Raw genomic sequence first — 26,429 nt, forward strand, 5'->3', positions numbered from 1 at the left:
GTGCACTGACCACATCCCTCAATACTAAGTGTGGGAAACTGGGAGAAACTTTCTGCTTACACCATCTACAAACCACAAGACAGAGGTCACACCTGCCCCATCTGGACATACCTTTTTTCTAAATAGCTTCAAAAAGGTTTTAAACAAGCTATGAAAATTTTAAGTTCTACTTTTGCACCCACAGAGCATTGAATTAGTGCTTTATTCATATTAATTTGAACAATACCCATAACAAACAGAATCACTGACAGATATATACTATGGGTTTGTAGGCTGTATTTGCATGTAGTGGTCAATTGATCTCAGCATCAGGCAGCAGATCTACTTTCTTTAACAACCACTTTCCCAGATTCACACAGAGCTTTCTGACTCTCTTACACCATCTCCTCGTCAGCCCACCACCTGTTCTCTTGAGATGTAACTATTGTTCCCAACCACTGAGCATCTGGCATTTCCTTTCCCTTATGTCAGGCACTGACTGGTCAAGACTGTGAGAAATTTGAGTAAGGCCGAGACCCACACATTCATATGGAAATGCAGGACTATAAATATGTGGGATGAAGCCACCAGAGATCAGTCTCTCTACAGAGACCCTTGCAATATGCCATGCTGCAGAGGCCCATGGCACCTACAGTCACTCCAGCAATGATTTGATATCCTCAGGATCAGATCTCAAGAATCCTAAGGTAAATTGGAGACTCTCAGAATGCCAACTTATGAATTACTGCTTCATAATGATAAACCTATGCACATGAACTAATTTCTTAATGATTTTGTTCTTCTTCTTGCAGATCAGAAAGCCTCTGGTGGAGAAATAATGCAGACAGCAGATCGACCGGTGACCTGAGCAACTCGTGTCTCTCCTGGATCCAGAGATCATTAAACAGCAGCCAGACTCCAAACTGGAGAAAGCAGACATCCTAGAGACGACATTATGGCTGGAACTTGAGAAGACTTCAGCAGTAGCACCAAGTTGTGGACTCAGCAGCTATTGATTAGAGCTACTTCGGATGTGTCCATCTGTACCTCCTGTTGCAGGAGGACTTGAAGATTCAGTCCCAGAAAAATTAGCTGAACTATACAAACACCTTGCAGACAGACGTTCTTTAAATGAGAGAGGCTGACTTCTCTCCTCTGAGCTGCACACTGCTCACTACCTCCACTAAGGAGGACTAAGGACATGAGCTGGGTCAACACTGCCCTCTGGAGGTCATGGTAGACTCCTACAGACTGGAGTTGCAACTTCATGAGTTGACCATACTGGTCAAAGATTACTGGACTGAATTCCTGAAATTTGAATACCTTGTTATTCTGGATTAACAGAAGTGTTTATATCTCCATACACTGTGTGTGTTTTGTATTTTTTTAAAAAGATATTTCCTGAAGAAATGCAAGCAATAATATCTTTCGGGTTAAGAAGAAAAAGAAATGTCATGCATGTTGCATGAATGAAGTCTGATTGCATTGGCAATTAATAATAATAATAATGGATTGCATTTATATAGCGCTTTTCGGGGTCCTCAAAGCACTGTACAATTCCACTATTCATTCACTCTCACATTCACACACTGGTGGAGGCAGCTACAGTTGTAGCCACAGCTGCCCTGGGGCAGACTGACAATTATTGCTTTTATATTGTACTATATTGTACTTAAAAATCTGATAATGTTATAGTAACATTATTTTTTGATCACTTTGGTGAAAACCTCCAGTGTCCTTTTTTATGGACAAATTCTGATACTGAAACTGTGTTTACTCAAACAGATTTGTTGTAAGATCCAACAAATCACCTTTATATTAATGCTTTTTTTAAAGTTTTTTTTTTTTAAATATTATTTTGTGTGATTATAGAAAAATGATCCGTTTTAGGACCATTAATAAGGTTTAATATCATTTGATCTGTTTAAAGGTCAGACTTACTCTATTTGTTTTGTTCATTAAAACCTTTTGTCCATTTGCTAAATAATGTTACAGAACCCTGTACTGTGCACTGTTTTTGGTTCATAAAGACAGCTGTTCCTTCACACTCTCTGAGTACAGTGTAACTCGCAGACACAAGCTCCAGATGTGATGTCTCATCACCTCCTCTTGTAGCTGCTATACTTCATGTGGCGCCGTGTGCCTTGTTAAATAAACAAACACTGCCAGCTGACAATTTTGCATTCTCACATGAGTCTGTGCATTTTTACTATATACAAATGACTTCCTTACAAATGACATCATTATCTATAATTACCATAAAACTTTGAAGCCATTTAGCAAGGTTGTTTAATGAACTGTTTCAGTTCATACCTGAATAGATAGAATAGATAAAGCCACCAAACCCATTGGAAAAAACATTTAAAATGATGCAGCTGTCAGTTGTGGGTGTTATCAATCAAGAAGCGTTAACAGTTTACCCATTAGTGATGTCACACAATGCATTTAATGCGATGTATAATGAGGGACGCTGCTATTGTTGTTACAGTCAAAGCAGTGAAAGGACAGAGTGTGGGAAACCAGGGAAACTCACTGACGAGCTCCAGTGGGACACTAGACCTTTGCCCTGAAGAGATAGAATATGTATTTATAATCTCTCTTATTACTCAACATTTATCCGTTAGAGGATCACCAAAAAGTTTTGGTTGTTAATCTGTTACTGTGGAAAAGCAATGGATAGCTCAACAGTTTTAACTTCTTAGTTTATGAAATTCAGCTTAACTGATTATTAATCTAAGCTTGACTCTGTGATTATCTTAACTTCCATATATGAGTAAAGTGTTGTAGATATAACCAAGTTAGCATTGAGATGTGTCTTCACATGTACCTACAAATATAGACACGTTGAAATAAAAGAAAAAACTAATCAGCTACGTGCATTTATTATTTAAACGGGAAGTTTAATGTACTGCTGACTCCTTAAGTGTGAATTCATGTCTTGTACTGATTTGATATAATGTTTTATCATCACTCTGCGATTCAAATCAGTGGAATAATTTTATATCATCCATGAACATTTTCAGCGTAACTTCTATATGGCTTAATGAAGAGCTAGCAGGTATCGTCACAACTAGGGACATTATCTTTTAGTGTCTGATTGACAAGGTTAGCATGGTAATTAAAACTGAAGCGAAACAGGCAACTCGGCTCTGTAAAGTAACTGAAACTCAACCAAGCGGAAATAAAGGAGATTTAAAGAAACAAACTTAAAACTAATTAAAAATAAAGCTGGCCAGTGTGCTCAGGTTGACATGTTAGAATTCAAAAACTACCTGTGTCATATCTTTTAAATTTAATGGTTACTTGAAAGAATTTACAGTGAGTGATCAGTACTGTAATAATATAGCAAATGGTGATAATGAGGAATTATTAGATGGGTTAAACATAATCCTAACCTATAGATGTATGAACTAAAAGGTTTAAAATGAAGGCTATGAAAACTAAAATGTTAAAATGAGTGAACATTTTTAATAATTTTCTGTACAGCTATAAAAATAAAATGGATTGCGGATGACACAACCATCATAGGCCTCATCACAGACAATGATGAGACGGCTTATAGAGAGGAGGTGATGGCACTGTACGAGTGGTGTCTGGAAAATATCCTGACTCTCAACATCAGCAAAACTAGAGAGATGATAGTGGACTACCGGAAACGACCAGTCAGAGAACACCAGCCCATCCACATCAACGGTGTCAAGGTCGAAAGGGTCAGCAGCTTCAAGTTCCTTGGAGTCAACATCACTGAGGACTTCTCCTGGACCCTTCACACAGACACTGCTATCAGGAAAGCTCGCCAGCGGCTTTACTTCCTGAGGAGGCTGAGGAAGTTTAGCATGAATGCCAACATCACCTCAAATTTTTACAGGTGTGCAATTGAGAGCTTGCTGACGAGCTGCATCACAGTTTGGTACGGAAGCTGCTCTGCCATCACTACAGAGGGTGGTGAAGGCAGCAGAGCACATCACTGGCACGAGGCTTCCTGCCATTCAGGACATTTATCTCCAGCGATGCCTCCGTAAAGCACACAGCATCATCAAGGACCACAGCCACCCAGCACATCAGCTGTTCTCCTTGTTACCATCTGGCAGACGTTACAGGATTCTGTCTGCTTGGACTACAAGACTCAAAAACAGCTTTTACCACCAAGCCATACGACACCTCAACCACAACACTTAAACACACACAACACAGCACTCAGAAGCTACCCTGCAGCTTCACAAGTACTCTGTTTAATCTGCACTGGTCACTCCACTTTATTGTCATTGATATTTATATTTAAAAGTGCAATACTGTAATTTTCTGCTGCTCATTCCTGTGCAATATCCCATCTGCCCTCCCGTCATATTTCTTTTCAAGATTTTCTTATTTAATCACTAGTGTACATATATTTATATTTATAGATACATATATATTTAGTCATCTTTTCTCTTTTACCATGTCTCTCTAATATTTTGCTCCTTACTATTTTTCTATTTTCTTTATTATTTTCTTTTCTTTTATTATATTTTCTCCTACTGTATCATGCTGCTGAGTGACTGCTGCTCGTCAAACACATTTCATTGCAATGTTGACCCTGTGCTAATTTGCATATGACAAATAAAACTGAAAACTGAAAACTGATTTTGCTGTGAAAAGCATTCCAAAAATGTGTTATTGCTCTTTGGGAGTGCAACATTACATATCTATATCTTTTATCTATATCTAAAAAATAATGGAAAAGAAATTCATTAAAGTAAGATGACTATGTGTGCCAGCTTCTTAGATGAAACGGCAAACTTTGATGAATGGAGAGAGTGTGGGAAACCTCTGAGGCAAAGAGTCACACTTCGAGATAATTTGCATCCTAAACCGCACCAGCATGCGCCTATTGTCCAGAGGGAATTGGCACACTTCGGGAAACAGCTGCCGGAAAAACCCTTTTCATGCAAAGTCTGACCGTCGAGTTCACTAGATGTTAAAAATTAATATCACTCAAAAGTTAAAAAGTGGAACTAAGATTCTGTGATTTTGTTGAAAATAACTTCAGTTACTGTAGAGTATATTTTCAAATGTAATTAAATATTTGAGGCAACCAGTCATGTTGTTTCCCTCCAGATGGTTGGCGACGTCGGCCTCTGTCTCCGTTAGAAACACAGTGAGCAACCATCACAAAAGCTCCTTTCAAAGACCTTTGTAGTGCACCGACCACATCATTCAATACTGAGTGTGGGAAAGTGAGAAATCTTCCTGCTCACACTAACTACAGACCACAAGACAGGGGACACACTTACTAGATATGGATATCTGACACCTGAGTCAGAGAAAAACTGCATACTTATCTAGACCTTTCCTGGTAGAGTTGTAGGTGATAATGGAAACGTCTTCATCAGTTGGATCAGCTTCTTAGCACAAAGAACATGCGATTTCTGACTGAGCCATTACACAGTGTCCCGAGCACAGTTTAGCTCACAGCAAATGGGGGCAACTGTGTGAGAAGAGTGAAGACATCAGAAGCAGAGAAACAGTAGGAGTGAAATTGAATTTTTCACTGATACATGGTCTGTATATGCACTTGTACAGCTGTAACTGGTTGATAAGCGTGTGCCCAGTCAAAGTCACTGGCACCAGGCATCAGATCAATATTCTCTACAGGGTCACCACTTTCCCAGATCCACATAGAGCTTTCTCAGTCTTTTACTCCATCTCCACTTCAGTCCACCACCTGTTCCCCTGGGATGTAACAATTGTGCCCTACTAATATGACCACAGAGCATCTGGCAGGCCAGATTTCTTTTCTCTTATGTCAGGCACTCTGATTGGTCAACACCGTGAGAAGCTCCAGTTAGACCAAGACCCACACATTCATATGGAGATGTGGGAGTATAAATAGGAGGGTTGAAGGCAGCAGAGATCAGAGTCTCACTACAGAGACCTCTACAGCACAGAGATCCAGCCATGGCAGCTACAGTCTCTCCAGTAATGACTAATTCTCAGAATCATGTGACTCTGAATCATAAGGTAAATTAAAGATTATCAGAATGTCATTCATTTTTCATGAAATATTGCATTTGATAAGGCTAAACCAATGCACCTGAACTGTTTTAGTAATGACTTTCTTCTTCTTCTTCTTCTTCTTCTTCTTGCAGCTCAGAAAGCCTCTGGTGGAGAAGATCCGCAGAGAGAATCAACAGCAGTACTGAACAGCTCAAGTCTCTCCTGGGTCCAGAGTTCCTCAAACAGCAGCCAGACTCCAAACTGAAGAAGCCAGACGTCCTGGAGATGACAGTTTGCTACCTGAGAAGACTGCAGCAATAGTGTCATCCAGTGGACTCAGCAGCTGTTGATAAGAGCTATTCCAGGTGTGCCCAAGAGATGGTAAACTTCCTGTCAAAGGTGGAGGTGAAGACTCAGACCCAGAGAAACCTGCTAAACCACATCAAGCAGCTGCACACTTCCTCTGTTAAACCCTGAGTGAGGCTGACTTCTCTCCTCTGAGCTACACAGTCCAGACCAGCATCACCAAAGACAACACACTCACCAGCTCCCTCTGGAGGCCGTGGTAGAAACCTGCAGACTGGAGTCAAACTCACTAAGCGCAATGATCGTATTGGTCAGAAATTACAGGATTTTTCTTTCTTTTTTTTTTTAAAAAAAAGACTTGTTCTTCTGTGTGTACAGAAGGTTTTTCTTTGTGTGTATTTGTTCTTGGTCACAGATGACATTTCCTGAGGAAATGACACCAACCATCTGTCTAATAGAGAGAGAAAACATTTTGTCATGCAACAGAGAAGCTTAAAGACCACGTTGGTCAGTGATTGCAAGATTGCATTCAGTCTTTTTCTTCTGTGTTTACAGAAGGTTTTATTTTAAACTAAATGCATTGTATGTAAGTATATATGTTTTAATTACTCAGGATGGACTTGTGAAATTATTTTTATCCTTTTGTATAAGAGGGTAGATAGAAGCATGTCTAGACTGTAAAGTATGTGAACTTTATATATATGTATGTATATCGACTTTACTTTGTATTAAGTACTAATGTCAAATTGTGATCATTGTGATATGATGCGCTTTAGCGTCATTTTTTTCTTCACCCTTGTTATAAAGTGTGGTTTATGCTCATTTTGGAGCACATTATATGAAGATTTGTGTCATAATGTTTAAGTCTTTTGTAAAGACAACTGATCATAAACTCATTTTGGGTTCAGTGTCCTGCTGATAAAGCTGTTCTTGTGATGTATCATCACCTCTATCGTCCTCCAATAGGAGCTTTTATATATATAAAACAGATGATACTGAGTTTATCTTAATAAACATTGAAATCAAAATATTTTTTCTGTTCCTGTGTCATTATGTTATACATATACATATATATATACACACACACACATATATATATGTATATATATATATATATGTGTGTGTGTGTATATATATATATATATATATATACACACACACACACACACACACACACACACACATATATATATATACTTACTTTCCAGTGAGTATGCATCATTCCTTTAAAAATCCCATACAGTATTTTATATAGGATAATATTGTAATATAATATTGTATTATGGTAATGTTATACAGTAGTATAAAGTATGATATTTGAAGAAGTTCTTATTAATGTATTACAATTGTAAATTTTTTAGAGCTTTCAAAATATCAAAGTTATATAATACATGTCTCGCAGGAGCTCTGTGTATGTGATCAAGGTAAATTATCAAGTGACCACTTTGGAGCAGTCCTCAGTTCCAGAAGATAAAACTTGCAGTGAAAAGACAGAGTGTGGGAACTCAGAGAAAACTCACTCACTGTGTCTCAGGGGGGCAATACATGCTAACCTTTTTTCTGAGGAGACAAAGCAGGAAAGGTGATATGGTTGCATGAAAAGTGGAACCTGATCATACATAACAGACAGGTTTAAAATACTGAATAGCTAGTCATAGTACATGACAACACCAATAGAACAAACACTGCAAAGGTCTTAGAACTATAGTGTTATAAAACTGCACGTTTTTTAAATCCCGGTGAGTGAGGGTGGATGCAAATTAAAATATTTAAAGGGCATAAACACATACACACAAAAAATGAAATGAAAATACTGATCTCTGTGTTCCCAAAGTAATTTTTTTTAAAAATAGTAATCTAAACCATTTCAGCATTTGTGAACTGTTGTCTATTTGGCACACATCAGAAACAGATTCCCAGTATCTCAGCCCTGTTTCTGAAACTGTAATGTTTAACAGCTTGATGACTTTGCACATCATTTTCTACCAATATTTTGCACCCCCACCCCCCAAAAACCAGAGCTTATTTCTTAATTTGTATTGTAATATCTGTAGGTAGCTAGTATATTTTCCTATTGTGTGTATTTATATTAATATTTTTAAAGAGATGTATATAGTTTATATCTATCTATCTATCTATCTATCTATCTATCTATCTATCTATCTATCTATCTATCTATCTATCTATCTATCTATCTATCTCTCTCTCTCTCTCTCTCTCTCTATATATATATATATATATATATATATATATATATACATATATACATATATATATATGTATATGTGTATATATATATATCTATATCTATATCTATATCTATATCTATATCTATATATATATATATATGTATATGTGTATATATATATATATATATATATATATATATATATATATATATATATATATATATATATATATATACACACACACACTTTAAATAACATTTATTCAGTTTCTGTACCATTAACACCAAGATGAATTTGTGTAAAAATGTATCATTTTCAACAGATATAACTTAAATAGGCAAGTGCATATTATTATGAGAAACAGCTGATGTGGTTTTGACTTTAGTTTGGGATTTTATCACATGGTTGAAAAACACCAATCATGTTGTTTCCCTCCAGAAAGGTTGGTGACATCAGACTCTGTCTGAGCACACAACCACAAACCATGACAAAAGCTGTTTTCAAAGACCTTTGTGGTGCACTTACCACCTCATTCAACACTGAGTGTGGGAATGTGGAGCAACTGTCTGCTCGCACCAACTACAATCCACAAGACAGATGGTACATCTGTTACAGCTGGATAGGATGACTTCATTAAAAAAAATTTAGCATTTTCCTTTTAACCAATTTGATTGTTAAATGCAAGGTTGCAAGTTTTTGAAATGATACAAACTTTGTATATGATCTCAGTTTCCATATAGTTTTCACCATATACATCTTGAATGAGTGTTTTGATTTACTGTGTAGCCTATGGTTTAACATGTCTGGTGGAACAATGAGAATATTCCTGATTAAAAACATTTATGACAGACTGAGTTGTCCCTTTTTTTTGTTTAAATGCAATGGGTCATAAGTTAAGTTAAACTCCACAAGGAAGTTTCCTTTGTGTAGTTATTTAGGTGGGAAAATGTGGCCAGTTTGATCTGTTGGAATTTGAAAACTTTAAGCAACATGCCTTCTAAATGAAGCATTCAGACAAAACTGTATTGATCCACCAGAAAAAGCAGTAAAAAGATAGAAAATAGAGGGAAAAAAGACAAGACTCGCTCTCAGAGACCCAGTGGGAAAAACTTTAATGAAGTAAGGGTGGGAAACCTCAGACAGAGATGGTCACAGTACAAGTTGATTTGCATCCTAACCATGCACGAGTGCCGGACTATTGTCCAGAGGAATTTGGCACACTTCAGGAAACAGCTGTGTCGACCGCCTCATTTATAATCTGCAGCAGCTGTTTGTGATAAAATTGGAGTTAAGTGAATTTAACCAAACTGCAAACTGAAAAACAGAAAACCAAGTTTTGTATTATCAGAGAATCTAAATGTATTTGCATCATATATTCAAATTTTAGCATATCTGGAGGAAACCAATCATGTTGTTTCCCTCCAGATGGTTGTTGACGTCAGGCTCTGTCTCTGTTGGAGCACACAACCACCGACCACCACAAAAGCTCCTTTCAAAGACCTTTGTAGTGCACTGACCACATCATTCAGCGCTGAGTGTGGGAAAGTGAGAGCAGCTATCTGTTCACACCAACCACAAACTGAAAAGCAAAAAACACACCTGCTACATCTGGATATCAGAAAAAATGAGAAAAATCCATACTATATGTTATAATGAAACAGTACTGTTCATTATTATAAATGATATTGTTTTCTAGTGTCCTTCAGCACTTGGGAAATGAATTTGGTCACTTTGCCACATGAGTTCAACTTTATGTCAGAAGGAAAAGATCAGATCTGACATTAAATGATTTTTCCATAGAAAAACACACAGACTATCTCATGTCTGATTGAGTTTGTGTGAGAACCAAAAATGTTACTTTCAGGATAATCAATGGCACTAAGTGGGTGTCAGGTGAGAAATGAGAAGTATCTTAATCAGAGAAACAGTTTGATTTGAAAAGCGTGTGCTGAGTCAAAGTCCCTGATCTCAGCATCAGGCAGCAGATTAATCCTCTCTACAGGGTCACCACTTTCCCAGATTCACACAGAGCTTTTCTTTTACGCTGACACACCCACCCAAAAGTGCTCCATCTGTTCCCTTGGAATGTATCAATTGTCCCCTACTAATATGACCACTGAGCATGTGGCGGGCAAGATTTCTTTTCTCTAATGGACAGCTCTCTGATTGGTCAAAACTGTGAGAAACTCCAGTCAGACCAAGACCCACACATTCATATGGAGATGTGGGAGTATAAATAGGAGGGTTGAAGGCAGCAGTGATCAGAGTCTCTCTACAGAGACCTCTACAGCACAGAGATCCAGCCATGGCAGCTACAGTCTCTCCAGTAATGACTAATTCTCAGGATCATCTCGCTTTGACTCATAAGGTAAATTGGAGATCATCTGAATGTCATTCATTATTCATGAAATACTGCATTTGATAAAGCTAAACCTGTTCACCTGAATTATTTTATTAATGACTTTGTTCTTCTTCTTGCAGCTCAGAAAGCCTCTGGTGGAGAAGATCCGCAGAGAGAGAATCAACAGCAGTATTGAACAGCTCAAGTCTCTCCTGGGTCCTGAGCCCTTCAAACAGCAGCCAGACTCCAAACTGGAGAAGGCAGACGTCCTGGAGATGACCGTTTGCTAGCTGAGAAGACTGCAGCAGCAGCAGCGTCAAACCGCAGAATCAGGAGTTCTTGAACAGGGCTATTCCAGGTGTGCCCAAGAGATGGTCAACTTCCTGTCAAAGGTGGAGGTGAAGACTCAGTCCCAGAGAAACCTGCCGAACCACATCAACCAGCTGCACACTTCCTCTGTTAAACCCTGAGTGAGGCTGACTTCTCTCCTCTGAGCTACACAGTCCAGACCAGCATCACCAAAGACAACACAGTCACCAGCTCCCTCTGGAGGCCGTGGTAGAAACCTACAGACTGGAATCACTACTAAATCATCTACACTGATCATATTGGTCAATGATTGCAGGGAAAGAAAATTCAAAGACTTGTTCTTCTGTATGTACAGAAGGTTTTTCTTTGTTTTGTTCTTCATGCAAAATGATATTTCCTGAGGAAATGACACCAACAACATCTTTCAAGTCAAGAGAGAAAGCCTCTTGTCATACCACAGAGATGTTTGGAGACCACGTTGGTCAAAGATTAAAGGAACTTTTTCTTTTGTATGGACAGAAGGCGTTTGTAAAACCAGGCATAATTCACGTGTTCATGTAACAAATATTTCCTATGGAAAGAATGAAACAAGCTCCTCTTTCATGTTAAGAAAGAACATTTGACATTCTTGTTCCAATTTGCTTTTACTGCTGATATTTACTAGCAGTGTATGTAAAAATGTGCATCACATTGTGGTGACTTATGTTGAAATGAAGTTTATTACTTCTTGAATTTTATCATGTTGATAACACACGATTGCTCAAATTTTGCTGAGATGTTTCTTCTAAACTAATTTTAATCTTTGTGATTATTCTGCATTGTTCTGTTATCAGAGCCAGATTTATTTTTGTCCTTTCTTTAAGAGGATTATATACCTGACACTGTAAAGTCAGTGGATTTGGTTCAGCTATTCATATCACTTTGTGATTGTTTTAATGTGATTCGTTGTAGAATCCCTTTGTTCTTTGCCTTTGTTATAAAGTGCAGTTTGTGCTTATTCCAAAGTGTATTTTATGAAAATGTGACATGCAGATTCATGTCATAATGTTTGTGTCTTTTGTAAAGATGATTGGTCCCCCACTCATTTTGAGTGCAGTGTCTTGGTGATGTTACCAAGTTATTGTTGTGATGCATCATCATTTATCTTACTCTCATATATAAACTTGACACTCTGTTTATCTTAATAAACAACCACTGAAATGACATCAAAGTGTTTCTGTTATCGTTTCATTCTATGTTACGCATATATGTCTTGTAGTTGTAGTGGATCACTCATCTAGGCATCCTATACATTTTTGGGGGCAATATCACTATATATTTTAAAAATAGCAAAGCTCACACCAGGACTATGGTGTAGTAGGGTGACAGGTGAGGGCTTCGTGATCATATCTGGAGCCTTATTCTAATTCAAATGTCACAGAAATTAAAATGACAATAATATTCAAATCAAATTAAAATATCTGATGAGTTATAATTCTTATGGGACTTTTTGTATATGCAATAGCTTGATTGAAATAGTCCGATAAGTAATGATATGTTTGTCATGTTTTCCTTAAGCAGTCAATCAATCAATCTTTATTTATAAAGCACTTTTCATACAAAGATGTAGCACAAAGTGCTTTACATGGTTAAAAGCAGCCCACCCCACCCCGCCCTCCAACTCACTCCCCACACTCTCTTTAACATAAACAATCATGGATACATACACACACACACACACACACACACACACACACACACACACACACACACACACACACACACACACACACACACACACACACACACTTAAAGAGTAAAATTGGGCTGGGCACACATGAGCCAGGTGAGGAAACACTATCACGGGGAGCCGTCTGCACCGGGAGCCGGTCACAGACCGCAGCCTCCAGGCTGGGCACACAGCAGGAGGGAGGCAAAGAAGCCCCCCCAGCCAGGCTGAGAGGACCCCCAGAGCCCCAGCAGCCACGGTCGATCACAGCCCCGGTGCAGAGAGCCCCCTCCGAGGAAACACTGGAGATATGACCTAATAAGAGTATATACAGAATAAAAAAATAAAATAAATAAGAATGGGATACAATATAAATATAAATACAGTAAGAAGATAAAAAATGAATAAGAATAAAATCAATAAATATTAGGTAAAACCTAAATTAATAATATAAATAGAATAACAGGATAGAATAAATAAGCATAAAATAAATAAACGTTAGGTGAAAGCTAAATTAAAAAGGTGGGTCTTGAGCCTGTTCTTAAAAACATGTACGTTCTCTGCGGCCCTGAGCTCCTCCGGCAGGCTGTTCCACAGACGAGGACCATACCACTGAAAAGCTGCCTCTCCGTGAGCATGTGTCCTGACTTTAGGGACAATCAAAAGGCCAGTGCCAGAGGACCTCAGGGTCCGCGAGGGCTCATATGGTAAAAGCAAATGTGAGAGATAAGAAGGCCCAAGACCATTAAGACATTTAAAAACCAATAAAAGAACTTTAAAATCGATCCTGAAACACACGGGGAGCCAGTGCAGCGATTCTAAAACCGGTGTAATGTGGGCCCGCCCTCTGGTCTTCGTCAGCACACGAGCTGCAGAGTTTTGTAAAAGTTGTAAAGGTGAAATATTCTTTTTGGGGAGACCAGAGAGCAGGGCATTACAGTAATCAATGCGACTGGTAATAAAAGCATGCATCAACATCTCCGTGTTGGCCCGAGAGAGAATAGGGCGGACTCTGGCTATATTTTTTAGATGATAAAATCCAATTTTGGTTACATGTTTAATATGTGGGATAAAACCAAGCTCAGAGTCGAAAATAACACCCAGGTTTTTCACTTGTAGTGAAGGTCATAGTGACAATGCCTGTAATTTAGACAAGAGTTTCTCTCTCTGAGCCTCAGGACCGATGATTAAAACTTCAGTTTTGTCCTGGTTAAGTTTTCTGCCATCCAAGATTTTATATCTAGAATACAGTTAAAAAGGGCATCCATTGGTCTGGTGTCATCAGGAGACATGGAGATGTACAGCTGAGTGTCATCAGCGTAACTGTGGAAGTTCACTCCATGCCTCCTGATGACACCGCCAAGAGGGAGCATATACAAATTAAAAAGTACAGGGCCTAAAACCGACCCTTGAGGCACACCGCATGTCATTTTATGGATCTTAGAGGAGCATGTGTCCATACTCACCATAAAAGTTCTGTCTGAGAGATAGGAAGTGAACCAGTTGTGTACAGCACCAGAGAGGCCCACCATGTGTTTCAGTCTGTTTAAAAGAATAGCGTAGTCTACTGTATCAAAGGCTGCGCTTAAATCCAGTAGCACCAGGACTGAGAGCTTTTGGGAGTCCCAGTTACATCTAAGATCATTTAAAAGCTTTAGGAGAGCAGTCTCTGTGCTGTGGTTCACCCTAAATCCAGACTGCAATATCTCCAGGATCTGTCTATCATTCAGAAAATCGTTAATCTGAGTAAAAACAAGTTTTTCTAAAATTTTACTTAAAAATGGTAAGTTGGATACAGGTCTGTAGTTATTAAAATCATTACAATCCAAATTGCTCTTCTTCAGAAGGGGCCTCACCACTGCCGTTTTAAAGGCAGCAGGGAAAACACCCAACTGAAGAGAGCAATTCATCAAAATCCATAAAGTTTTTTAAAAAGTAAAGAGGGGATTGGATCTAAAAGACATGTGGTGGGTCTCACTGTGGAAAAAACTTTCTTAAGGTTCTCAGCATTAACCAGGACAAAGCTGTCCAGTGTCTCCTCAGATACAATCGAGCCCTCAGATATGTTTAAAATCATATCGTGAGAAGATAAAATATCAGATCTGATGGCGCTGATTTTTCCCCTGAAGTGGTCTGCAAACTGCTCACAGAGTGAGTCTGTGGGGTTCTTTGGGAGCTGTTAAAAAAATGTCACCATTTTTGGAGCAGTCGTTGCTTGGAGGCTAACACTTTCATGATAACTATTGTCTCTTCACATGATGGGTAAGGGGACACACTCCTATTGTTGTTCCAGTGAAACAGTGAAAGGACAGAGTGTGGGAAACCAGAAGAAACTCACTCACAGAGCCCCAGCGGGACAACAGATGCTGACCTCTGTCCTGAGGAGAAACATGTCAAAAGGTAATACGATGGAATGAAAACTGATGATGGAAAACAACAACACATTTGTATGGGATTAGTTACTTTTAACATACCATGAAATAAAATAACATGAAAATATTTGCTGATCTCCAAAGTTTTGTAGCACTTAAGAAATAATGTAGTTGTAATTTAATGGAGGAATTTATGAAATTACAATATCTATAAGCATTTTCAGGATGGTAACTTTAAAGTGTTTGTGATTTTTTTCACCCCCAAACTGTGACCTGCTGTTTTAATCTATAATACATATATTTACCAGAATTCACACAGATCCATACATATTGTACATGTAGAATAAAATTACATCTTGAGGAGCCTTTTTCTTCTCCAGGACCAAAGAGAAGGAGGGTCACAGTTCAAGCTGATTTGCATTCTTCACCACACGGGTTTCTGACTATTGTCCAGAGGGATTTGGCACACTTCAGGAAACAGCTGCCTTGACCTTCTCCTGCATTTCAGAACATGAGATTTGGAGCTTGTGAAAACATGAAAGTTTCATGATGGGCAATTTTCAAACTTTCTCCAACTGTAAACTGAAATAGTGGATCATGGATTTTATATTACTGGATAAGGTAAATAAGATCGACTTTTGAAATTTGAGTAAATTTTGAGTCAACCAATCATGTTGTTTCCCTCCAGATGGTTGTTGACGTCAGGCTCTGTCTCTGTTGGAGCACACGACCACCGACCACCACAAAAGCTCCTTTCAAAGACCTTTGTAGTGCACTGATCACATCATTCAGCACTGAGTGTGGGAAAGTGAGGACAACTATCTGTTCACACCAACCACAAACTGAAAAGCAAAAAACACACCTGCTACATCTGGATATTAAAAAAAAAAAAAGATAAATCCATTCTATATGTTGTAATGAAACAATATTTTTTGTTATTATCACTGCTATTATTTTGTAGTTTCCTCGCAGAACTATCTCAGTGATTTTTTTAATTTAATCTTTAAACATTCTCTACAACACTTTAGAAATTTGGTCACTTTGCCACATGAGTTCAACTTCATGTCAGAAGGAAGAGATCAGATCTGACATTAAATGATTTTTCCATAGAAAAACACACAGACCATCTGATGTCTGATTGAGTTTGTGTGAGAACCAAAAATGTTACTTTCAGGATAATCAATGACACTAAGTGGGTGTCAGGTGAGAAATGAAAAGTATCTTAATCAGAGAAACCGTTTGATTTGAAAAGCATGTGCCGAGTCAAAGTCACTGATCTCAGCATCAGGCAGCAGATGTATCCTCTACAGGGTCACCACTTTCTCAGATTCACACAGAGCTTTCGGAGTCTTTTACGCTGACACACCCACCCACCCAAAAGTGCTCCATCTGTTCCCTTGGGATGTATCAATTGTCCCCTACTAATATGACCACTGAGCATGTGGCGGGCAAGATTTCTTTTCTCTAATGGACAGCTCTCTGATTGGTCAAAACTGTGAGAAACTCCAGTCAGACCAAGACCCACACATTCATATGGAGATGTGGGAGTATAAATAGGAGGGTTGAAGGCAGCAGTGATCAGAGTCTCTCTACAGAGACCTCTACAGCACAGAGATCCAGCCATGGCAGCTACAGTCTCTCCAGTAATGACTAATTCTCAGGACCTTGTGACTCTGAATCATAAGGTAAATTGGAGATCAGATCATTCATTATTCATGAAAGATTGTGACTGATAACTATAAAACTATGCAACAGAACTGTTTTATTAATGACTTTCTTCTTCTTCTTGCAGCTCAGAAAGCCTCTGGTGGAGAAGATCCGCAGAGAGAATCAACAGCAGTATTGAACAGCTCAAGTCTCTTCTGGGTCCTGAGCCCCTCAAACAGCAGCCAGACTCCAAACTGGAGAAGGCAGACGTCCTGGAGATGACCGTTTGCTAGCTGAGAAGACTGCAGCAGCAGCAGCGTCAAACCGCAGAATCAGGAGTTCTTGAACAGGGCTATTCCAGGTGTGCCCAAGAGATGGTCAACTTCCTGTCAAAGGTGGAGGTGAAGACTCAGTCCCAGATAAACCTGCTAAACCACATCAACCAGCTGCACACTTGAGTGAGGCTGACTTCTCTCCTCTGACCTACACAGTCCAGACCAGCATCACCAAAGACAAGACAATCACCAGCTCCCTCTGGAGGCCGTGGTAGAAACCTACAGACTGGAATCACTACTAAATCATCTACACTGATCATATTGGTCAATGATTGCAGGGAAAGAAAATTCAAAGACTTGTTCTTCTGTATGTACAGAAGGTTTTTCTTTGTTTTGTTCTTCATGCAAGATGATATTTCCTGAGGAAATGACACCAACAACATCTTTCAAGTCAAGAGAGAAAGCCTCTTGTCATACCACAGAGATGTTTGGAGACCACGTTGGTCAAAGATTAAAGGAACTTTTTCTTCTGTATGTACAGAAGGCGTTTGTAAAACCAGGCATAATTCACATGTTCATGTAACAAATATTTCCTATGGAAAGAATGAAACAAGCTCCTCTTTCATGTTAAGAAAGAACATTTGACATTCTTGTTCCAATTTGCTTTTACTGCTGATATTTACTAGCAGTGTATGTAAAAATGTGCATCACATTGTGGTGACTTATGTTGAAATGAAGTTTATTACTTCTTGAATTTTATCATGTTGATAACACACGATTGCTCAAATTTTGCTGAGATGTTTCTTCTAAACTAATTTTAATCTTTGTGATTATTCTGCATTGTTCTGTTATCAGAGCCAGATTTATTTTTGTCCTTTCTTTAAGAGGATTATATACCTGACACTGTAAAGTCAGTGGATTTGGTTCAGCTATTCATATCACTTTGTGATTGATATAATGTGATTCGTTGTAGAATCCCTTTGTTCTTTGCCTTTGTTATAAAGTGCAGTTTGCGCTTATTCCAAAGTGTATTTTATGAAAATGTGACATGCAGATTCATGTCATAATGTTTGTGTCTTTTGTAAAGATGATTGGTCCCCCACTCATTTTGAGTGCAGTGTCTTGGTGATGTTACCAAGTTATTGTTGTGATGCATCATCATTTATCTTACTCTCATATATAAACTTGACACTCTGTTTATCTTAATAAACAACCACTGAAATGACATCAAAGTGTTTCTGTTATCGTTTCATTCTATGTTACGCATATATGTCTTGTAGTTGTAGTGGATCACTCATCTAGGCATCCTATACATTTTTGGGGGCAATATCACTATATTTTTTAAAAATAGCAAAGCTCACACCAGGACTATGGTGTAGTAGGGTGACAGGTGAGGGCTTCATGATCATATCTGGAGCCTTATTCTAATTCAAATGTCACAGAAATTAAAATGACAATAATATTCAAATCAAATTAAAATATCTGATGAGTTATAATTCTTATGGGACTTTTTGTATATGCAATAGCTTGATTGAAATAGTCCGATAAGTAATGATATGTTTGTCATGTTTTCCTTAAGCAGTCACCATTTTTGGAGCAGTCGTTACATGCAGAGTAAAACTTTCATGATAACTATTGTCTCTTCACATGATGGGTAAGGGGACACACTCCTATTGTTGTTCCAGTGAAACAGTGAAAGGACAGAGTGTGGGAAACCAGAAGAAACTCACTCACAGAGCCCCAGCGGGACAACAGATGCTGACCTCTGTCCTGAGGAGAAACATGTCAAAAGGTAATACGATGGAATGAAAACTGATGATGGAAAACAACAACACATTTGTATGGGATTAGTTACTTTTAACATACCATGAAATTAAAATAACATGAAAATATTTGCTGATCTCCAAAGTTTTGTAGCACTTAAGAAATAATGTAGTTGTAATTTAATGGAGGAATTTATGAAATTACAATATCTATAAGCATTTTCAGGATGGTAACTTTAAAGTGTTTGTGATTTTTTTCACCCCCAAACTGTGACCTGCTGTTTTAATCTATAATACATATATTTACCAGAATTCACACAGATCCATACATATTGTACATGTAGAATAAAATTACATCTTGAGGAGCCTTTTTCTTCTCCAGGACCAAAGAGAAGGAGGGTCACAGTTCAAGCTGATTTGCATTCTTCACCACACGGGTTTCTGACTATTGTCCAGAGGGATTTGGCACACTTCAGGAAACAGCTGCCTTGACCTTCTCCTGCATTTCAGAACATGAGATTTGGAGCTTGTGAAAACATGAAAGTTTCATGATGGGCAATTTTCAAACTTTCTCCAACTGTAAACTGAAATAGTGGATCATGGATTTTATATTACTGGATAAGGTAAATAAGATCGACTTTTGAAATTTGAGTAAATTTTGAGTCAACCAATCATGTTGTTTCCCTCCAGATGGTTGTTGACGTCAGGCTCTGTCTCTGTTGGAGCACACGACCACCGACCACCACAAAAGCTCCTTTCAAAGACCTTTGTAGTGCACTGATCACATCATTCAGCACTGAGTGTGGGAAAGTGAGGACAACTATCTGTTCACACCAACCACAAACTGAAAAGCAAAAAACACACCTGCTACATCTGGATATTAAAAAAAAAAAAAGATAAATCCATTCTATATGTTATAATGAAACAATATTTTTTGTTATTATCACTGCTATTATTTTGTAGTTTCCTCGCAGAACTATCTCAGTGATTTTTTTAATTTAATCTTTAAACATTCTCTACAACACTTTAGAAATTTGGTCACTTTGCCACATGAGTTGAACTTCATGTCAGAAGGAAGAGATCAGATCTGACATTAAATGATTTTTCCATAGAAAAACACACAGACCAGCTGATGTCTGATTGAGTTTGTGTGAGAACCAAAAATGTTACTTTCAGGATAATCAATGACACTAAGTGGGTGTCAGGTGAGAAATGAAAAGTATCTTAATCAGAGAAACCGTTTGATTTGAAAAGCATGTGCCGAGTCAAAGTCACTGATCTCAGCATCAGGCAGCAGATGTATCCTCTACAGGGTCACCACTTTCTCAGATTCACACAGAGCTTTCGGAGTCTTTTACGCTGACCCACCCACCCAAAAGTGCTCCATCTGTTCCCTTGGGATGTATCAATTGTCCCCTACTAATATGACCACTGAGCATGTGGCGGGCAAGATTTCTTTTCTCTAATGGACAGCTCTCTGATTGGTCAAAACTGTGAGAAACTCCAGTCAGACCAAGACCCACACATTCATATGGAGATGTGGGAGTATAAATAGGAGGGTTGAAGGCAGCAGTGATCAGAGTCTCTCTACAGAGACCTCTACAGCACAGAGATCCAGCCATGGCAGCTACAGTCTCTCCAGTAATGACTAATTCTCAGGACCTTGTGACTCTGAATCATAAGGTAAATTGGAGATCAGATCATTCATTATTCATGAAAGATTGTGACTGATAACTATAAAACTATGCAACAGAACTGTTTTAGTAATGACTTTCTTCTTCTTCTTGCAGCTCAGAAAGCCTCTGGTGGAGAAGATCCGCAGAGAGAGAGAATCAACAGCAGTATTGAACAGCTCAAGTCTCTTCTGGGTCCTGAGCCCCTCAAACAGCAGCCAGACTCCAAACTGGAGAAGGCAGACGTCCTGGAGATGACCGTTTGCTAGCTGAGAAGACTGCAGCAGCAGCAGCGTCAAACCGCAGAATCAGGAGTTCTTGAACAGGGCTATTCCAGGTGTGCCCAAGAGATGGTCAACTTCCTGTCAAAGGTGGAGGTGAAGACTCAGTCCCAGATAAACCTGCTAAACCACATCAACCAGCTGCACACTTGAGTGAGGCTGACTTCTCTCCTCTGACCTACACAGTCCAGACCAGCATCACCAAAGACAAGACAATCACCAGCTCCCTCTGGAGGCCGTGGTAGAAACCTACAGACTGGAATCACTACTAAATCATCTACACTGATCATATTGGTCAACGATTGCAGGGAAAGAAAATTCAAAGACTTGTTCTTCTGTATGTACAGAAGGTTTTTCTTTGTTTTGTTCTTCATGCAAGATGATATTTCCTGAGGAAATGACACCAACAACATCTTTCAAGTCAAGAGAGAAAGCCTCTTGTCATACCACAGAGATGTTTGGAGACCACGTTGGTCAAAGATTAAAGGAACTTTTTCTTCTGTATGTACAGAAGGCGTTTGTAAAACCAGGCATAATTCACATGTTCATGTAACAAATATTTCCTATGGAAAGAATGAAACAAGCTCCTCTTTCATGTTAAGAAAGAACATTTGACATTCTTGTTCCAATTTGCTTTTACTGCTGATATTTACTAGCAGTGTATGTAAAAATGTGCATCACATTGTGGTGACTTATGTTGAAATGAAGTTTATTACTTCTTGAATTTTATCATGTTGATAACACACGATTGCTCAAATTTTGCTGAGATGTTTCTTCTAAACTAATTTTAATCTTTGTGATTATTCTGCATTGTTCTGTTATCAGAGCCAGATTTATTTTTGTCCTTTCTTTAAGAGGATTATATACCTGACACTGTAAAGTCAGTGGATTTGGTTCAGCTATTCATATCACTTTGTGATTGATATAATGTGATTCGTTGTAGAATCCCTTTGTTCTTTGCCTTTGTTATAAAGTGCAGTTTGCGCTTATTCCAAAGTGTATTTTATGAAAATGTGACATGCAGATTCATGTCATAATGTTTGTGTCTTTTGTAAAGATGATTGGTCCCCCACTCATTTTGAGTGCAGTGTCTTGGTGATGTTACCAAGTTATTGTTGTGATGCATCATCATTTATCTTACTCTCATATATAAACTTGACACTCTGTTTATCTTAATAAACAACCACTGAAATGACATCAAAGTGTTTCTGTTATCGTTTCATTCTATGTTACGCATATATGTCTTGTAGTTGTAGTGGATCACTCATCTAGGCATCCTATACATTTTTGGGGGCAATATCACTATATTTTTTAAAAATAGCAAAGCTCACACCAGGACTATGGTGTAGTAGGGTGACAGGTGAGGGCTTCATGATCATATCTGGAGCCTTATTCTAATTCAAATGTCACAGAAATTAAAATGACAATAATATTCAAATCAAATTAAAATATCTGATGAGTTATAATTCTTATGGGACTTTTTGTATATGCAATAGCTTGATTGAAATAGTCCGATAAGTAATGATATGTTTGTCATGTTTTCCTTAAGCAGTCACCATTTTTGGAGCAGTCGTTACATGCAGAGTAAAACTTTCATGATAACTATTGTCTCTTCACATGATGGGTAAGGGGACACACTCCTATTGTTGTTCCAGTGAAACAGTGAAAGGACAGAGTGTGGGAAACCAGAAGAAACTCACTCACAGAGCCCCAGCGGGACAACAGATGCTGACCTCTGTCCTGAGGAGAAACATGTCAAAAGGTAATACGATGGAATGAAAACTGATGATGGAAAACAACAACACATTTGTATGGGATTAGTTACTTTTAACATACCATGAAATAAAATAACATGAAAATATTTGCTGATCTCCAAAGTTTTGTAGCACTTAAGAAATAATGTAGTTGTAATTTAATGGAGGAATTTATGAAATTACAATATCTATAAGCATTTTCAGGATGGTAACTTTAAAGTGTTTGTGATTTTTTTCACCCCCAAACTGTGACCTGCTGTTTTAATCTATAATACATATATTTACCAGAATTCACACAGATCCATACATATTGTACATGTAGAATAAAATTACATCTTGAGGAGCCTTTTTCTTCTCCAGGACCAAAGAGAAGGAGGGTCACAGTTCAAGCTGATTTGCATTCTTCACCACACGGGTTTCTGACTATTGTCCAGAGGGATTTGGCACACTTCAGGAAACAGCTGCCTTGACCTTCTCCTGCATTTCAGAACATGAGATTTGGAGCTTGTGAAAACATGAAAGTTTCATGATGGGCAATTTTCAAACTTTCTCCAACTGTAAACTGAAATAGTGGATCATGGATTTTATATTACTGGATAAGGTAAATAAGATCGACTTTTGAAATTTGAGTAAATTTTGAGTCAACCAATCATGTTGTTTCCCTCCAGATGGTTGTTGACGTCAGGCTCTGTCTCTGTTGGAGCACACGACCACCGACCACCACAAAAGCTCCTTTCAAAGACCTTTGTAGTGCACTGATCACATCATTCAGCACTGAGTGTGGGAAAGTGAGGACAACTATCTGTTCACACCAACCACAAACTGAAAAGCAAAAAACACACCTGCTACATCTGGATATTAAAAAAAAAAAAAGATAAATCCATTCTATATGTTATAATGAAACAATATTTTTTGTTATTATCACTGCTATTATTTTGTAGTTTCCTCGCAGAACTATCTCAGTGATTTTTTTAATTTAATCTTTAAACATTCTCTACAACACTTTAGAAATTTGGTCACTTTGCCACATGAGTTGAACTTCATGTCAGAAGGAAGAGATCAGATCTGACATTAAATGATTTTTCCATAGAAAAACACACAGACCAGCTGATGTCTGATTGAGTTTGTGTGAGAACCAAAAATGTTACTTTCAGGATAATCAATGACACTAAGTGGGTGTCAGGTGAGAAATGAAAAGTATCTTAATCAGAGAAACCGTTTGATTTGAAAAGCATGTGCCGAGTCAAAGTCACTGATCTCAGCATCAGGCAGCAGATGTATCCTCTACAGGGTCACCACTTTCTCAGATTCACACAGAGCTTTCGGAGTCTTTTACGCTGACCCACCCACCCAAAAGTGCTCCATCTGTTCCCTTGGGATGTATCAATTGTCCCCTACTAATATGACCACTGAGCATGTGGCGGGCAAGATTTCTTTTCTCTAATGGACAGCTCTCTGATTGGTCAAAACTGTGAGAAACTCCAGTCAGACCAAGACCCACACATTCATATGGAGATGTGGGAGTATAAATAGGAGGGTTGAAGGCAGCAGTGATCAGAGTCTCTCTACAGAGACCTCTACAGCACAGAGATCCAGCCATGGCAGCTACAGTCTCTCCAGTAATGACTAATTCTCAGGACCTTGTGACTCTGAATCATAAGGTAAATTGGAGATCAGATCATTCATTATTCATGAAAGATTGTGACTGATAACTATAAAACTATGCAACAGAACTGTTTTAGTAATGACTTTCTTCTTCTTCTTGCAGCTCAGAAAGCCTCTGGTGGAGAAGATCCGCAGAGAGAGAGAATCAACAGCAGTATTGAACAGCTCAAGTCTCTTCTGGGTCCTGAGCCCCTCAAACAGCAGCCAGACTCCAAACTGGAGAAGGCAGACGTCCTGGAGATGACCGTTTGCTAGCTGAGAAGACTGCAGCAGCAGCAGCGTCAAACCGCAGAATCAGGAGTTCTTGAACAGGGCTATTCCAGGTGTGCCCAAGAGATGGTCAACTTCCTGTCAAAGGTGGAGGTGAAGACTCAGTCCCAGATAAACCTGCTAAACCACATCAACCAGCTGCACACTTGAGTGAGGCTGACTTCTCTCCTCTGACCTACACAGTCCAGACCAGCATCACCAAAGACAAGACAATCACCAGCTCCCTCTGGAGGCCGTGGTAGAAACCTACAGACTGGAATCACTACTAAATCATCTACACTGATCATATTGGTCAACGATTGCAGGGAAAGAAAATTCAAAGACTTGTTCTTCTGTATGTACAGAAGGTTTTTCTTTGTTTTGTTCTTCATGCAAGATGATATTTCCTGAGGAAATGACACCAACAACATCTTTCAAGTCAAGAGAGAAAGCCTCTTGTCATACCACAGAGATGTTTGGAGACCACATTGGTCAAAGATTAAAGGAACTTTTTCTTCTGTATGTACAGAAGGCGTTTGTAAAACCAGGCATAATTCACATGTTCATGTAACAAATATTTCCTATGGAAAGAATGAAACAAGCTCCTCTTTCATGTTAAGAAAGAACATTTGACATTCTTGTTCCAATTTGCTTTTACTGCTGATATTTACTAGCAGTGTATGTAAAAATGTGCATCACATTGTGGTGACTTATGTTGAAATGAAGTTTATTACTTCTTGAATTTTATCATGTTGATAACACACGATTGCTCAAATTTTGCTGAGATGTTTCTTCTAAACTAATTTTAATCTTTGTGATTATTCTGCATTGTTCTGTTATCAGAGCCAGATTTATTTTTGTCCTTTCTTTAAGAGGATTATATACCTGACACTGTAAAGTCAGTGGATTTGGTTCAGCTATTCATATCACTTTGTGATTGTTTTAATGTGATTCGTTGTAGAATCCCTTTGTTCTTTGCCTTTGTTATAAAGTGCAGTTTGTGCTTATTCCAAAGTGTATTTTATGAAAATGTGACATGCAGATTCATGTCATAATGTTTGTGTCTTTTGTAAAGATGATTGGTCCCCCACTCATTTTGAGTGCAGTGTCTTGGTGATGTTACCAAGTTATTGTTGTGATGCATCATCATTTATCTTACTCTCATATATAAAGTTGACACTCTGTTTATCTTAATAAACAACCACTGAAATGACATCAAAGTGTTTCTGTTATCGTTTCATTCTATGTTACGCATATATGTCTTGTAGTTGTAGTGGATCACTCATCTAGGCATCCTATACATTTTTGGGGGCAATATCACTATATTTTTTAAAAATAGCAAAGCTCACACCAGGACTATGGTGTAGTAGGGTGACAGGTGAGGGCTTCATGATCATATCTGGAGCCTTATTCTAATTCAAATGTCACAGAAATTAAAATGACAATAATATTCAAATCAAATTAAAATATCTGATGAGTTATAATTCTTATGGGACTTTTTGTATATGCAATAGCTTGATTGAAATAGTCCGATAAGTAATGATATGTTTGTCATGTTTTCCTTAAGCAGTCACCATTTTTGGAGCAGTCGTTACATGCAGAGTAAAACTTTCATGATAACTATTGTCTCTTCACATGATGGGTAAGGGGACACACTCCTATTGTTGTTCCAGTGAAACAGTGAAAGGACAGAGTGTGGGAAACCAGAAGAAACTCACTCACAGAGCCCCAGCGGGACAACAGATGCTGACCTCTGTCCTAAGGAGAAACATGTCAAAAGGTAATACGATGGAATGAAAACTGATGATGGAAAACAACAACACATTTGTATGGGATTAGTTACTTTTAACATACCATGAAATAAAATAACATGAAAATATTTGCTGATCTCCAAAGTTTTGTAGCACTTAAGAAATAATGTAGTTGTAATTTAATGGAGGAA

The 26,429-nt window shown here is 38.3% G+C and overlaps 5 pseudogenes across 2 annotated transcripts; all 5 read left to right on the top strand.

Moving 5' to 3' along the window:
• Positions 1–5,554: 5,554 nt before the first annotated feature.
• On the top strand, positions 5,555–7,293 carry LOC146387505 (transcription factor HES-5-like; annotated as a pseudogene). The gene is made up of 2 exons (XR_014800287.1): positions 5,555–5,979; positions 6,108–7,293. The product of XR_014800287.1 is annotated as a transcription factor HES-5-like (transcript).
• Positions 7,294–10,726: 3,433 nt separating this feature from the next.
• Positions 10,727–12,303, top strand: LOC146387506 (transcription factor HES-5-like; annotated as a pseudogene). Its single transcript, XR_014800288.1, has 2 exons — positions 10,727–10,818; positions 10,932–12,303. The product of XR_014800288.1 is annotated as a transcription factor HES-5-like (transcript).
• Positions 12,304–16,773: 4,470 nt separating this feature from the next.
• On the top strand, positions 16,774–18,327 carry LOC146387507 (transcription factor HES-5-like; annotated as a pseudogene).
• Positions 18,328–20,433: 2,106 nt separating this feature from the next.
• On the top strand, positions 20,434–22,014 carry LOC146387508 (transcription factor HES-5-like; annotated as a pseudogene).
• Positions 22,015–24,119: 2,105 nt separating this feature from the next.
• Positions 24,120–25,692, top strand: LOC146387509 (transcription factor HES-5-like; annotated as a pseudogene).
• Positions 25,693–26,429: the final 737 nt, after the last annotated feature.

The sequence above is a fragment of the Perissodus microlepis genome, chromosome 5 (assembly GCF_051167445.1).
Source record: "Perissodus microlepis isolate ML-2025 ecotype Zambia chromosome 5, ASM5116744v1, whole genome shotgun sequence".
Lineage (NCBI taxonomy): Eukaryota > Metazoa > Chordata > Actinopteri > Cichliformes > Cichlidae > Perissodus > Perissodus microlepis.